The following is a 15,987-nucleotide window of genomic DNA, read 5'->3' on the forward strand; positions in this document are numbered from 1 at the left end:
GTATCTCTGTAACCGTATATATGTAAACGTATTCATGTAAGCATATCTGTGAAAATGTACTCATGTAAGAGTATATATGTAAACGTAGTCATGTAACTTGTAATGTATTAGTATAGACTCATGAATGAACTGACTCTTGTGTGATTCCTTGTACCTGGAATTGTAAGTAGTATCTCCTAACTATACCTATTATAGTTACTAGTAATGTACGAGTATAACCGGAAGTATACCTTTGCTACTCAAAGGTACTGAACTGACTAATGGAACCTTTATACCTATATATGTATAAATGATATATAAATAATATTTAGATGACATTCGGACGAGCAACAGATACCCTAAGGCCACATCCCAACGAGGAAAAGGAAATAAAGCAAGCTAACCGTCCTAAGTCCTTTAAACATTACTTATATAACTATACATATATGGGCATGCATTTGACAATATAAAAGCGTAAAAGAAGTTTTCTAAAACCTTTGAAAAGTTTAATAATAAAGAACGATGACCTGATGTCAGTTTATAAAACGATTGAAAGTATTTTGTTTGATAAGACAGTTTAAGTATACGGAAAACCTCTGTTTGAAAACACCTTTGTAAGAGAGTTTGAAAGGAAGCTTACAGTGTGTTAGATAGTTTGATAAAGAGTTTTAAACATGTAAAAACGTTTAAGAAAGTTATTTGAAGAAATCTATTTGGTAAAACAGTTAACGTATAGTAAATCCATTTGAATGCTAGTTATTAATCACATGTGATTGATATAATCACTAAACACGATTCAACTTGTATTCCCCCCATAAAGCATTTATAAACATTTAAAAACATTTAAAAGGTTAACTAAGGGGTATGAACTCACTTGATTGAAGTGGTTGATTTGATGTAGTCGAGAGAAGAATCGAGCAGAGCTTCGACAGGAAGAGTTGAAAACACGGGAAAGTCTCAGGATACTCGGGAATATCGGGAACACAAAACCTTCCTTCGGGACTTTTTTTTTTGGAAAGGGAACTTCCCTAACGAGGGTTTCCAGGCCAGCTTTCGCGCACCGACTAATCCTCCGCTGCAAACATGAGGCTTTGCCTCATGCCCTGGAGTCACTGCAGGCGAACCTCCATGGCCACAAGGGCTTAGTAGTGCCAGGATTTGAACATGGGTCAATAGGTTACCCACCATATCTTCCACATGCCTTACCAAATCACCACAACCCAAGTGGTTAAACGAAGAGTTTCGGTGCGAGAAAGAAGGGAAATGAGCAATGAAACCCGAAGCCCTTGAAATCCATTTATAGGGGTATTTATGGTGTGCCATGTCATGGGGAGAAATTCTTATCCTCTTCCATTGATTGGACGCCCTCAGTCACTTGCCGGGTCGCGGCAAACTGTGCCACGCGTGGCAAACCTGACAGCCTCTGATTTCGGGCCTCGAACTTGTAAAATCCGTACCTTTCGCATACGAGCTCCGTTGTCGACGTTCTTTATATGCACGCAAAGCTGAAAATATGCTCTACAACTCTCGTTTAGACTTCATCGTCTAATTTTGATTTTATTTTTAACTATTTATTTTTAACGGGCCGGGACACGAAAATTTCGTTAAAAATCCATAACTTCTTCATCCGATGTCCGTTTTCGTTAGACTTTTCATTGTTGCACTACTATTATTGAGACCATCGATTCTCATTTAGGTTGTTTTGGCCAAAAGTCTCTCAATCTCTATTTCGAGTTTTTAGCTGTCTACTGCTATATCCGGATGTTGGAAACATCATAACTTCTTCATACGAAGTCAGATTTGGATGTTCTTTTTATGTAAGCTCGCGGTTTAATGTTATCTACAACTTTCATTTAGATATTTAAGGCTAAATAATATTGTATTGAAACTTCACGTTTTTCGTTTAATCGGTGTTGCCGGTTTTTTCGGGAATTTTAGAATGGTTATAACTTCTTCGTTATAACTCGGATTTTTGTGTTCTTTATATGTATGAAAAGCTTGTTACGATTCCTACCACTTGATTTAACCCAAATAAGATTTTAGGAAAGTTATATTTTGACCTAAATTTGACTGGTTTTACATTACATTGTATCTAAAAATCGGGTTGTCACAGAAACTCCTGGGACAAACGCTCCCTCTCCACCTGGGGAACGTACTCATCTCGAAACATAGCGGTGAACCTCTCCCAGGTCACCGCAGCAAGCTCAGCAGACGTAAAGTGCGTAGTCACAAACTTCCACCAATCCTTCACTCCCGAGCGAAGCTGGTTCAGCACGAACCAGACTCTCAAATGCTCTGGAGATGAGCAAGTAAAGAAACACCCCTATATGTCTGAAATCCATCTCATCACCGTGATCGGGTCATGGGTCCCATCAAACTCTGTTGGTTTTGTGTTGTTGAACTCTCGGAACAGCAACACAACACCACCCTGTGGCCTAGTCGCAGTTATAGCTACGGTGGCCGCAGCAACAACAGCCTCAGAAAGAACAGCGTATCTCTCATTAAATGTCTCCATCAGAGTGGTTTTGATAGACCCGAACATCTCTGGTATCTCTGCCCTGATGGCCACAACCACCTCCTCCTGGATGATCCTACGGATCTCCTCATCACTCGAACTACTGGTCCCTGGTGTGTGGCGCGTCCCAACCATGGTCTCCTTCTGAAATACAACATAAGAATATTAGAGACCCCTCGAGTATAATCACGCTCAATAACTCCACCCTACTCGTTCCTTGGTGCCCTAAGGATTCTTACTTGGACTGCACACCAACCCAATATCTTCAGTAGTACGGGCCCAATACTATCATCCATACCACATCGACATTCATCCCAAGTCCTCCTCCTTGAGCCCCAAATCCCAAGTACTCTACTCTCTTTATCACGTGCTACTCACTAGCAAAACTCTCATAAGCACCTCGCTGCTATCTAAATCACTCTTAAGCATCTCTAGCAGCAAAACCCCTATACTAAGGCATCATGTATCAGGCCACTCTAGTCCTAATAAGAATACCTAGTCTACTCTAGAATGCATATCGTAACTCATCATACAACATACATATCATATCTGATAATCACTTATTATGAGGGTATTTTGGGAAATCACCGATCGGGCGTTGGCTGATCGTACACACGACTCTGCTCTGTTTGTCTCAAGACTCTTTTTACTCTTTTTCAAAAATATTATTTTTATTGTTAAAAATTTCCTCAAATCCCCAGTTTGAGTTCAGATACGCCCGAAGATGTATCCGAATCCCTCAAACCAACGCTCTGATACCAACTTGCAACACCGTAAAAATTTGAACAAATTTTCACTTTTGGAAACCATAAAATATCATTTTGCAATCATAAATAAAAACATTGTGTCAACATTGTATCGGTACAAAACCCAAGATCAAAATACATAAACTCCGGTGTGCGTGTGTACGAATCATGTCAGCACCTTCCCGCGATCATCACTGGTACCTGAAACACATAACACATAACACTGTAATCATAAATGCTTAGTGAGTTCCCAAAAATACCACTCTAACACATAATAGCCACTCAAGGCTGTAACTCTGTTGACCCTTAGGTCTATGTGTCTCAGTAGGGCCCTCCAGCCCCAACTCTCTATGGGCCCTCTGGCCCTAACTCCGTGGACCCGAAAGTCCTAACTTTGTGGACCCGAAGTTCCTAACTCTGTAACTCTGAATCATGCATAACACATATCACAATAAATCATAGCACATAAATAACATGCAATTACACTGGCATATAACTCTAAAATACTCTATCACATAACTCTATTACCACACTAGGTAAAGTATAGTGAGAAGAATCACCTTAGGTATCTCGGTAATCTCTGACTCGGTAACGCTGGTCTAACCTCTGCCTACTCATATAAAATAAATACTCATATTATTATAACTCTCAAAGGCTAGACTATGTCCTCATATGACACTCTTAGAAGGGTAAAAGACCATTTTACCTCTCTCACAACCAAAAAGCCCCACAATAGACCATACCCTAAAAGTCAACTTATTGGGTTGCGCTGCGCGTACCAGATGTGTACGCTGGGCGTAACCGGGTGCCTCTCAGGATAGGGGAACGCCACCCAGTACGCGTCGTGTACTGGGATTACGCCCGACGTACTCCCCAGCTTCAACCTTTTAACTCTTTAGGTCTTAAACAGTTAAGACTCACATTCAGATTTTAGATCCGACCACATCTAAGCCTCTTAATCTATAAAGTTGATGACTTTATGCCTTTGCATGGCTGGATAAGTCACAAACTCTCACAATGTTCCATCCTTTAACTCTAGAAGGCTTATACTCAAGCATGACCTCAAACTAATCACTAAAGATGGAAGCTTTATGGCTTTAAATCACTAATAGCACTGAATGGGGACATATCTCGGACCATGGAGCACTTTACACACATAAAGTCTCCACCTTTGCGGTTTTTAGCCATAGCAAAAGCACATGCAACAACAAATCAAAAGAAGAGGAAAGTTTTGAACTTTATACCTCTAAGTGTAATCCCTTGCTCTGTAGATCTCAGATCCAAAATGGTACCTCAAGCTTTAGCTTCCAATAACTCCTTTCCTTCTTCTTCACTAAGTCACCAAGGCACAAAAAGCTCCAATCAACACTCTCACACACTAAGGACGATGGGGGCTCTCTTTTAGGGTTTCACTCACTGATATGGAGGCTGAGAAAATAGCCTTAACACCCTTTAAATAGTGTGCAAGATGGATTAGGGTTTTGCACCTGGGCCGGGTACGCCCGTCGTAACTCTTGGTACGCCCAACGTACCTTGGTGATTTGCGTCCAAACTAAGCATACGAGTATGCGCAGCGTACCCCCCATGTTACGCCCAGCGTACTCACATGCTAACTTTTCTCCACACAAGGGTTATTCATGACTAATGACAAAGAATAAGGGTAAAAGAAATGTACCTGAATCTCGGGGTGTTACATTTTCTCTAATTGAACATACAAGTTTGAACAACAAAAATAAAAACCATAGAACACTAGCATATTTTCAAAAATACAAATAGGGTTAGGAGAAACATACCTTGATTGATATTTAGTAATAACAATGAGAATCATTGTGTTGTTGAAGCCTTGAGAGCAAGGACTACAAATGTCACGCCTCTAATGGTTCACACCCAACACTAGCAAAGAAAGAAGATTCAAAGAGAGGAAGGAAGTTGGAAAATTCGGCTATTTCTTCAAAAGAATGAGTATCCGAAAGTTCTAGGGTTGAGGCTATATTTATAGTGCAGTCAAGAAACCCAAGATAAGCCGAAATCAAAGATTATCTTAAACCAGGTAATTATCCACCTTCCTGATTATCCACCAACTATAATTATAGAATCCCTTCGGCTTTAAGAAACCGTACATTCCTAGTGGAGGGTGTAGATTGTCTCTTGCTCAACAATCAAATAATTACATATTACTCCCCACACTTTTAATTAATTTATTTAATCCCAAAATTAATTCCAATTAATTTCTGATTAAATAATAATTAAATATTATTATTTCTAATCAATCTTGTCTAGTTGTTAGTCTTGAGGGAAACCCAAAAGGACTGTGCTGCTATCAATTCAAGTATATACCAATTATAGTTATGAGCTTAGACACCTAATCCAACAAAATAAGTATTAGGTACACATTCGACATGGAACAAAATTGAGGATTGTTTTTGTAACATCCCAAAAATATGGATAATATTTTGTTTTTAAATTCATTCAAGTCATACGATACTAGTAACAAAATTGAGGATTATTTTTGTAACATCCCAACATGTTATCAGAGTACAAATTCCCAAAATCTCAAATTACAAAAACCATAGGGTGATATCGTGTGATCCGACCGGGTCCCTTCCCCTTCGAAACAGAAGTACCTGAAACATAAACTGAAAACTGTAAGCATAAAGCTTAGTGTTTCCCCCCCCCCCCTCAAAATATCACATACAATACAAACATATAGCCAAGCATATCTGGGTGCTTGCAATCCCCTTCGGTCTATTTCAACCGAATACTGTCAAGCATATCTGGGGTGCTTGTATTCCCCTTGGTTCAACCGAATACTGTCAAGCATATATGGGTGCTTGTTATCCACTTTAGTCTGTTTCAACCAGATACATGGTCTATTTTATCCCTACCACTACCATATAATATCATAACAAATAATCACAGAGTCATTAAGCAAATACAGGCATAACTGACAATTGTCACGAAGACAATCATCATACTACATCATGAACTAGTGTGCAAACATTAGTGCATTCGAACCATGGATACAGTGAAGGAAAATCACCTCATACTGAAGGTATCAAATCATACTCAACAAATGACGCACAAAATCCTCTCCTTAAGGCATGAGTACAAAAACCTAATTAGAAATTGGGCCAATATTCTAACCCGAAAGTCTAAACCCTCATTCTTGACTTAATGCAAAAAGGGTTTCTTCACCCTTTCCTCATTAGGACTCCCTCTTACAAGGCCCAAATCCATACAAGTCCAAAAAGGCATCCAAGCCCAACTAGAAGGCCTTTAAGCCCAAGAGCACCCAACAGGGCCTTAATCCTGCAAATGTCTTGCTACAAAAGGTGGGCCTAAGGCCCTCTAACTCACTTAGAGCCCAAACTATGAATTAAGGCCTCTAACTCACTTAGGTGGCTACCAACTCATGCATGGTCGGGTCGTAACCTTCAAGATATGATTTTTATGACTTCATGCACTCCCAAGAGTCGAAAAGAACAGCTCAAATGGCCTGGACTAGCCCATACTCCAAAAGACCAAGTTATGGGACCAAAAAATGAAAAAAGATACCCTAAACCTAGATCTAAGCTTAGAATGAACAAATTTCAGGCTTTATACCTTCAATGGGCTAGAAATGATGCACAAACTCTAGATCTACAAGCTCATTCTTCTCCTTTGCTTCTTCTTAAACTTCCTTCTTCTTCACAACCACAAAAGAACATCCAAACACTCTATGTAAGCTCAAAAATGCACTGAAGATGGCTAAGGTTTCAGGAATAAGACTAAAAGGCAATAGTGGCTAAATGGGTAATGTACTTAAAGAACTTAAGGACCTTAAATAGGCTGCAAACCCTAAAGAATAGGGTTGCCATTGGCTTGAGTATGCCCAGCATACGCCAGGATCACCCCAGTGATTCACATACAAGGAGTACGATGTGCGTACCTAATGCACACTCAACGTACTTACGAACCATTGACCACATTTTTAATTGAATTAATTAGAATAATAGATTGATTTCATATCAGTTGACTTGGGCGCGACAATTCTCCCATACTTGAATTAAACTTTGTCATCGAAGCTCGCTAGCTGCCGGAAATAACTTAGGGTAATGCTCCCTCATCTCGTCCTCTGACTCCCATGTCCATTCTGAACCCTTGCGGTGCTGCTACTACACTTTTACCAACTAAAAAATCTTGTTCGTCAAGGTCTTCGTCTTTCTATCGAGGATCGCTACTGATTTCTCATTGAAGTTCAGACAGTCGTCCACCTAAATATCGGCCAATGGAACCACTGTGGAATCATCAGCCAAATACTTCCGTAGCTAAGATACGTGAAAAGTACTGTGAAACTGACTGAGTTCCTCAAGAAGATCTGACCGATACGCTAGCCTACCCAATGGGGCTATAACCATGAAAGAACCGATATACCTAGGACCCAGCTTGCCCCGCCTCCTGAATCGGATGACACCTTTCCAAGATCTAACTATTGTAAACTAAGAGATGAACTCATAGAGCACATATTGGATGTAAACACCTAGATTGATCATGTTGAACTAAACAAGATCTAACTATTGTAAACTAAGAGATGAACTCAGAGAGCACATATCGGATATAAACACCTAGATTGATCAAGTTCTTAAATATCGAAGCATATGTAAACCAGATATGAAACACGAAGAGACAAATCGCTGAGAATGTAACACTGAATGAAAGGATCATATATGATCTAATGCCGGGAGCTAAGATCTGAACAAGAAAATAACCAATCTAGCCGTATTGACCATAGATGTTATAGGTCCGTCCAAGTTTGTATATAGAGAAGTAGATCGAAACTAAATCTGAAACACAAACAACCAGATTAGTTGAGATCTAACAATAAATGATAGGCCCTATAGGATACGTCTGTGGGACCTAAGTCTTACGAAAAGAAGAATTGATTAGGCAACGTGTCCGCAGATCTTGTAGGATTTAAACAGAAAGGAAATCAAGCGTTCACTACTATTATTGCAATTATCGGTCATTGACTTTTAAAAAAATCAATTTTCAGAATACACTTTAAAAATCATACTTATTTCTTATTTTTGTCGATGAGGTTCTACCGAAAACCAATATTATTGCAATTTAATGTTTCTTAATCATGGTCATTATCCCTAACACGACAGCGTGATCCAGCTCAATGGCACAAAATGGAGGTTTTAAAAGATTTTGATTATAAATAGTCGCCTTAACATAAACTCTCATTCACACCTATATTTCAATTTCACTCTTCTCACCATATCTCAGTTACTGAGACACGATGTGGAGTTTCTTGGAGCAGCTACCGATCTACACTTTGCCTTTGTATCTTGGCGCTGCATTGGTACTCTTTAGAAGGTACAATTCTAGATCATCGTTGACCAAGAAGCTACCACCATCACCACCAAAGTTACCGATTATAGGCAACCTCCACCAGCTGGGTGCACTCGTCCACCAATCCTTTTTATCTTTGTCCAGACGCTATGGTGACTCGCTCATGCTCCTCTACCTCGGCTCAGTCCCAAGCCTGGTGGTCTCGTCATCTGAAGCAGCTCGCGAGATCATGAAAACACATGATATTGCATTTGCCAGTAGGCCAAGCACAAGGATGTTCAGAACCATCTCCTACAACCTCAAGGAACTAACATTAGCTCCATATGGTGAATATTGGAGGCAAGCAAAGAGCATTCTAACTCGCCAGCTTCTAAGTAACAAAAAGGTCCAAACTTTTAATGAGTTGAGGGAAAAGGTAATTGTCGAATGTGTTTATAAAATCACCCAATGTTTCTTGTCTAGCAAGCCTGCAGACTTGAGCGACTTGTTTTGCTCACTTTCAAATGATGTGACATGTTTGGCTACGTTCGGGAGGACGTATAATGAAGGGGAGATTGGGAGGAAATACAAGAAGATCATGCAAGAGTTCTTGGAGGTATTGGGTAGCTTTTATTTGGAGGACTCGTTTCCTCTTCTTGCGGTGGTTGATCGTCTTAGAGGTCTTACTTCTAAAGTCGATAGGGTCGCATTAGAATTTGATGAGTTCCTCCAAGGTGTAGTCGATGAGACCATAAAGAAAGTAGTCAATAACCCGACTCCAAATGGTGAAAATGACGTGGAAAGCTTCATTGAAGCTCTGCTTAAGATTCAGAAAGATGATAACATGGGTGGAATCACCATCGATGGGGATGTTGTCAAAGCACTCCTTTTAGTACGTATTATATTTCCCATTATCTTAGTCTACAATTCTATCACAAACAACTGAATCCTTGTCCGTTTTCATTAATTAAACATTTTGCACTAATATTGTATGTAGGACGCGTATGTTGATGGGACAGATACATCTTCAGCCGTACTTGAATGGGCGATGACCGAGCTGTTGTTAAATCCGAATATTCTGAAGAAAGTCCAGGATGAGGTAAGGAGTGTCGTTAATGGAAATGATGAGATAACCGACAAAGATCTGGGAAAAACGACGTATCTTAAAGCTGTGATAATGGAAACTACACACCTCCATCCTCCCCTTGCCCTTCTACCTCCAAGAGTCGCACGATATGATGTAAACGTAATGGGGTACGATATTGCTGAAGGAACAAGGGTATACGTGAACGTTTATGCAATTATGAGGGATTCTAAAGTATGGAGTGAAGCTGAAACGTTTCTGCCAGAGAGGTTCTTGGAGTCATCTATTGATTTCGTAAAACACAAATTCGAGTTACTTCCATTTGCTGCTAGAAGACGAAGTTGCCCTGGAGCGATGGTAAACCTTCAGTCAAGTAAGGCAGTGGAAGTAAGCGTTAAAGCCGGTGGTGGTGAACGATCGACTGTAGGGTGGTGGTGGTGAGGGCCCTTTCAGGTTTAAGTGAGAAGAAGAATGGAGAAGCGATGGAATAAGAACATATATCCCAAAAGGAACAATCGACAGAATATGAAGATAAACATGAAATACAGTCACACAACAGCAGCAACGATGATCAACACTTGTAGAAAAGAAAGCAATTAATTACATAAAATACCCTTATAGAAAAACATGCCGAAAATGCAACAAAATATATACGTAAGGGCCATTTCTGCCAACTCCTTCGGAAGTTTACTGTTCCTAAAGGTGTACAACTTTAATATATATATATATATATATATATATATATATATATATATATATATATATATATATAATGAAAATAATCAGAATAACAATCAAAGTAAAGATAAATCCAAATATTTTTGAAAACTTAAGAGTAAATTCTAATATTTTTAAAACTCAATGGCTTTACTCGTATTATTTGGAAACGCGACTAAAAGGATATAAATAAACAAATTAAATAAAACATACGGCTGCAGTAAACCTAAAACACGGGCAAAGATAAAACTTACCTCTATGAAAACTTAAGAGCTTTTTATATGATTTGCAATTTATTATATATATAACGTGGTTCAGTGAATTGCGATGACTTTAGGGTTAGTACTAGTTAGAACTTAGAAGTCCAACAAAACCTAATCACGTTGAGCATGAGGCTTAAACCACTAAAACAAGGTCTAACTGTTGTACCTGGGAGATGAAGTCAGAGAGCACATATCGGATGAAACACCTAGATTGTTCCAGTTCTTAAATATCGAAGCATATGTAAACCAGATATCAGATATGAAAGACGAAGAGACAAATCGTTGAATATGTAACACTGAATGAAAGGATCATATATGATCTGATGTCGGGAGCTAAGATCCGAACAAGAGAAGAACCAATCTAGCCGTATTGAAACATAGATCTTACAGTATCGTCCATGTTTGTATATAGAGAAGTAGATCGAACTAAATCTGAAACATAAACAAGCCAATTAGTTAAGATCGAACAATAAATGACAGCGTGGTATAGGATAAGACGGTGGGACCTAAGTCTGAAGAAAAGAAGAATTGATTAGGCAACTTGTCCGCAGATCTTGATGATTAAAAAAGAAAGGGGATCAAGCGTTGAGTAATATTATTGCAATTATCGGACATTGACGTTTAACATAATCAATTTTCAGAATACACTTCAAAAATCATATATCTTATTTTTGTCGATGAGGTTTTACTGAAAATCACTATTATTGCAATTTATTGTTTCTTAATCATGGTCATTATCCCTAACACGACAGCGTGATCCAGCTCGATGGCACAAAATGGAGGGTTTAAAAGATTTTGATTATAAATAGTCGCCTTAACATAAACTCTCATTCACACCTATATTTCAATTTCACTCTTCTCACCATATCTCAGTTACTGAGACACGATGTGGAGTGTCTTGGAGCAGCTGCCGATCTACACTTTGCCTTTGTATCTTGGCGCTGCATTGGTACTCTTCAGAAGGTACAATTCTAGATCATCGTCGACCAAGAAGCTACCACCATCACCACCAAAGTTACCGATTATAGGCAACCTCCACCAGCTGGGTGCACTCGTCCACCAATCCTTTTTATCTCTGTCCAGACGCTATGGTGACTCGCTCATGCTCCTCTACCTCGGCTCAGTCCCAAGCCTGGTGGTTTCGTCATCTGAAGCAGCTCGCGAGATCATGAAAACACATGATATTGCATTTGCCAGTAGGCCAAGCACAAGGATGTTCAGAACCATCTCCTACAACCTCAAGGAACTAACATTGGCTCCATATGGTGAATACTGGAGGCAAGCAAAGAGCATTCTGACTCTCCAGCTTCTAAGTAACAAAAAGGTCCAAACTTTTAATGAGTTGAGGGAAAAGGTAATTGCCGAATGTGTTTATAAAATCACCCAGTGTTTCTTGTCTAAGAAGCCTGCAGACTTGAGCGACTTGTTTTGCTCACTTTCAAACGATGTGACATGTTTGGCTACGTTCGGGAGGACGTATAATGAAGGGGAGATTGGGAGGATATTCAAGAAGATCATGCAAGAGTTCTTGGAGGTATTGGGTAGCTTTTATTTGGAGGACTCGTTTCCTCTTCTTGCGGTGGTTGATCGTCTTAGAGGTCTTACTTCTAAAGTCGATAGGGTCGCATTAGAATTTGATGAGTTCCTCCAAGGTGTAGTCGATGAGACCATAAAGAAAGTAGTCAATAACCCGACTCCAAATGGTGAAAATGACGTGGAAAGCTTCATTGAAGCTCTGCTTAAGATTCAGAAAGATGATAACATTGGAATCACCATCGATGGGGATGTGGTCAAAGCACTCCTTTTGGTACGTATTATATTTCCCATTATCTTAGTCTACAATTCTATCACAAACAACTGAATCCTTGTCCGTTTTCATTAATTAAACATTTTGCACTAATATTGTATGTAGGACGCGTATGTTGGTGGGACAGATACATCTTCAGCCGTACTTGAATGGGCGATGACCGAGCTGTTGTTAAATCCGAATATTCTGAAGAAAGTCCAGGATGAAGTAAGGAGTGTCCTTAATGGAAAGGAAGAGATAAACGATGAAGATCTGGGAAAGATGAGGTATCTTAAAGCTGTGATAATGGAAACTACACGCCTCCATCCTCCCCTTGCCCTTCTACCTCCAAGAATCGCACGATATGATGTAAACGTAATGGGGTACGATATTGCTGAAGGAACAAGGGTATACGTAAACGTTTATGCAATTATGAGGGATTCTAAAGTATGGAGTGAAGCTGAAACGTTTCTGCCAGAGAGGTTCTTGGAGTCATCTATTGATTTCGTAAAACACAATTTCGAGTTACTTCCATTTGGTGCTGGAAGACGGAGTTGCCCTGGAAGGGTATTTGCGATGGCCTTACTGAGAAGGTGTTGGCTACTGTTCTATGCAAGTTTGATTGGTCGCTTCCACATGGTGTGAAGCCAGAGGATGTAGATATGACTGAAACCTGCGGTGTGGCTAATCATAAAAAAGTTCCATTGCTTGCACAGGGAAAACCTGTCTCCATTGTTGGTACACTATGATTTTTATATGATAATATCATGGAGCCTATTAAAAACGTCTCCTTGTACTTGTTTTATGGAACCTCATTCAAATTTCTTTTCGTATCAATAGTAATAATTAAGGCATTAGATGTTGAATATCTTTTTAATATTTCCGTTGGTCTTTCGGATTTAGCTTGTGAGAAAGCTCAGTTTTGCTCTATCATGAAGACATAAGGTTGTAGACTTGAAGGCAAACATATTTTTAATATATAAAATTATCAATTTACAGTGCTTTAAAAATAAGTTATACAGTAAAGGAAAGTTGACTCACATCATACACAAGCAATATTAAGTATTTGGGTACATTGCGATTGGAGAATTGGAGGGTACTTATAGAATTTCCGAAAATAGGCTAATTTATAATAATTTGACTTTTTTGAGGGATTTGATGAACATTTTGACATGCGATGTACTATCTATAAATTAATAATATCATTTATCATATAGCATATTGTTTATTGTTGTATTTGGTTCACCTGTAACTTTACAAATGACCTCATCTTGTTGCGTTAAACCATAATTTTAAATACATACATACACATCAACCAAAACAGTCACATTCTGTAATCTAATAATTTCATAATTTATTTCTAAAATCACAAAACCAACCACCAACTAATCAAGTAGGTGAGTTATGCCTTTAAAATAACAAACCGATTATTTAACCATTAATATTCGATTATTTATTTCAAGACAAAATTGCAAAAATAGTTATTATGGTTTCTTATTTATGTGTTTTAGATCCAAACTTTTGAAGAGTTGTAGATTTTCTTATTTTCAATATGTTTTATTGTGATTTTGGTCCCTTGGTTATATATTAATAAATATTGAATTTTTTAATTATTTTTCTTAAAATTTGTTTTTTATCAGATATTTTAATTGGATTATTATATATAAATAAATATTATTTTTAATATATAATATATACATGTTAATAAATATTGTTATTGGACTAATTTATTTTAACTAATTTTGTTTATTGGAGTAGTTCTTTTTTATTGGATTATTATATATTAATAAATATTATTTTTAATTGATAATATTTATATCTTATTTAATAATACATTATCAGATTGTTAATTTTTTTTAGTTAAATTTTTATTTTTTTTGGATTACTTATTTTTTTATCGGAATATTACTCTTAATTTATTATTTTCTTTATATAATAAATATTATTTACTATATTATTAATTTATTTTTATTGTATGATATTAATTCTTTTTAATGTTATTAGTTCTACTACAAAGTTGTCGGAATATACAAAATCGCCGCCAATCATCAAAAAAAATCTTCGAGATCACCGCCAAACACCTTTACCGGATGTTCGACGTAAACTCTGCTAACTTTTTCCACCCAATAACACCCGTTGCCACCTATGACAACCTCTTCACAACCCGTTGGAATCCTCCATATCTCACATAATGTGCAACAAACTCCTATAAACATTAAAAGTGTTGGTGGTGATCCGGTGAAGGTAGCGGTGTTATCGTAGGTTACTACCATTATCGTTGGTTGGAAAAGGTTGGTAGGTTTTTGTCCGACCTCCGATGAAGATGTTTTATGGTGAGTTCGACAATTTTTGAAAATGAGAGGCAACACTTTTACGTATTTTGGCGATTTTGTAGTGAAACTAATAAAATTAAAAATAATTTATAGTATACATTAAAAATAAAATAATAATCAAATATTTACTAGGATATAAATATTATATATGAAAAATAATATATTTTTTTAATATATAATAATCTAATAAAAAAGAATTACTCTAATAAAAAAATTATCTAAAGTAATTTAATAATCCAAAAAAATTCTTTATTAATATATAAATATTATACATTAAAAAATAAAATTTATTCATATTTAAAATCCAATTAAAAACCCGACAACAAAGAAATTAAAGAAAAAGTTTAATTAAAACAAATTAATAATCTTATATAATAATATTTATTAATATATAGATATTATATATTAAAATAATATTTATTAATATATATTAATTCAAGAAAATTAAAAAGAAGATATGTGGAAAATGATCTTGTAGTTTCGTTATAGAAATAATACCTAAGGGTAAAACAGACATCTTAAAAAAGTTAATAGCCAAGTTTTAAATTAAGGAAGAGGGACCACAATCACAACAAAAATTGTTGAAAATGATCAAATCTACAACTTTTCAAAGGCTTTGACCTTAGTCACATAAAATGATAAACCATAGGACCATTTTTGCAATTTTGTATTTTTCAAATTTAGGCACGTTTGGTTGGCAGTAAAACAATGAAATTCGATGGAGAATGATTCGATTTCCTTCGAATTCATGTGATTGGTTTGACTAAGAAGGGGAAAGAAATTATTAAATGAAATAAAATTTTCATCATATGTAGGAAAGTTGATTCCTTTCAAAGTTGGATGAAGAACATTAATTCTCATTAAGAAAAGTGACATATTACAAAAATACATCTTTTTACTTATCAGAAAGCCAACATGCACCATTACTGCAACCAACCACTAACATCCATTACCGCCAGCACCACTATCATCACCAACCACCAACAACCACTATTACTACCACCGCCACCACCAATATCACCCGTCCCCATCCCCATCACCACTACCATCTCTGTCACCACTGTTGCCACCACTACCATCACCACCACCGTCATCCCCCACCACCACCATTGTCACCACCACCGCCATCACTACCACCACACTACCACCACCACCATCACCCACCACCACAACCATTGCTACCACCACCATCACATACACAACCACCACCACTGCTACCACCAGCGCCACCACTATTTCCGCCACCACCAC

At 37.5% G+C, this 15,987-nt stretch overlaps 1 long non-coding RNA gene and 1 pseudogene across 2 annotated transcripts; one reads left to right on the plus strand and one right to left on the minus strand.

The window, feature by feature from the left end:
- Positions 1-2,045: 2,045 nt before the first annotated feature.
- On the minus strand, positions 2,046-11,177 carry LOC145043402 (uncharacterized). Its single transcript, XR_013681022.1, has 4 exons — positions 11,124-11,177; positions 10,784-11,049; positions 4,485-5,864; positions 2,046-3,441 (listed from the first exon to the last, which is right to left on the minus strand). It is a non-coding gene; the product is annotated as an uncharacterized LOC145043402 (long non-coding RNA).
- A 254-nt stretch (positions 11,178-11,431) lies between these two features.
- Positions 11,432-13,269, plus strand: LOC145043401 (cytochrome P450 736A117-like; annotated as a pseudogene). The gene is made up of 2 exons (XR_013681021.1): positions 11,432-12,424; positions 12,530-13,269. The product of XR_013681021.1 is annotated as a cytochrome P450 736A117-like (transcript).
- Positions 13,270-15,987: the final 2,718 nt, after the last annotated feature.

This window comes from Lactuca saligna, chromosome 4 (genome assembly GCF_052625555.1).
Source record: "Lactuca saligna cultivar CGN05327 chromosome 4, ASM5262555v1, whole genome shotgun sequence".
Classification (NCBI taxonomy): domain Eukaryota; kingdom Viridiplantae; phylum Streptophyta; class Magnoliopsida; order Asterales; family Asteraceae; genus Lactuca; species Lactuca saligna.